Here is a 1,059-nt window from a genome sequence, read left to right as displayed (position 1 = left end):
GATGTTGTCACATGGTTAAGTGATGGGTTTTGTGAATAGCATGACTATTAGACGTTAATCTGGGTTTCTGAGTTCTCATGATGTGGAAATCGACTATCTCTTGATATTTAGAACTTATTCTAATTCTCATTCTATTCTCTACTCACACCCTTTGGTTAGGGTGTGATTTTCGTGAATCTTTTGTTTGAAAGGCTGAATCTTGAAATTTAGGACTTCTCTAAGTGTATATGATTGAGATTAAACTTTCTATTTAGAATCCCCTGTTCTGAGAAGAATTCATTTTTGTATATATCTTATTTTCGTGAGGATTGTAATCTTCAAATTATGTCATAAGTTTTTGGTTAAAAAAAAAGGGTCTTGAAGTATCATTTGTATTTGTGCAGAAATGTCTTCCTCTAAAGGAAAGAAACTCTCTAGAGCAGAGAAGGATGCTAAGCTTAAGCCTATTGCGCTTGTTCAATTTGTCAAAAAGGCTCGAGTGGCTATTGGGCCTAGTCCACCTATGTCAGAGACAACTATTAGTGATGGTGAAGATGTGTTTGCTTGGAGATTTCAGACTAGTTATAACCAAGATCATTTTCTCTCAAAAAAGTTCTCAAGATGTAAGGTTATTGTGGAGCGTCCTATTACCATAGTAGATTTTGCTTCAGACGAATTGATGTGGTATTTTTGTGACCAAAAATATCAATTATAAAAATAACCACTCACAATAGGACGAATCTTTGTAGGATACGGCTATAGAGAGCGTGTCGAATCTCAAGGACTGCAGGGGTTTAATTATCAAAATTCAAAAGATTAAAATTACCTTAATTAAAAGGATAATTGATTTGATTTTTTTTAAAAGTAAAGTGCATGAAAATAAAAGAGATTTAAAATAAGAGAGAGAGTGTAGGGTATTGACTTTACCTCTATCCGCACAACAATGGTTAATCATAATTAATCTCAGAAATTCATTCTATGCATGTTATAAATAAACAAGAAACTACCTTATTAAAGAATAAGCATAATCTATCTTCAGTTGGCACAGATCGTCCACCTAACCACTAAGATGCGGTACGA

Source organism: Corylus avellana, chromosome ca5 (genome assembly GCF_901000735.1).
Source record: "Corylus avellana chromosome ca5, CavTom2PMs-1.0".
Lineage (NCBI taxonomy): Eukaryota > Viridiplantae > Streptophyta > Magnoliopsida > Fagales > Betulaceae > Corylus > Corylus avellana.
Note: the sequence above shows the minus strand (reverse complement) of the source record.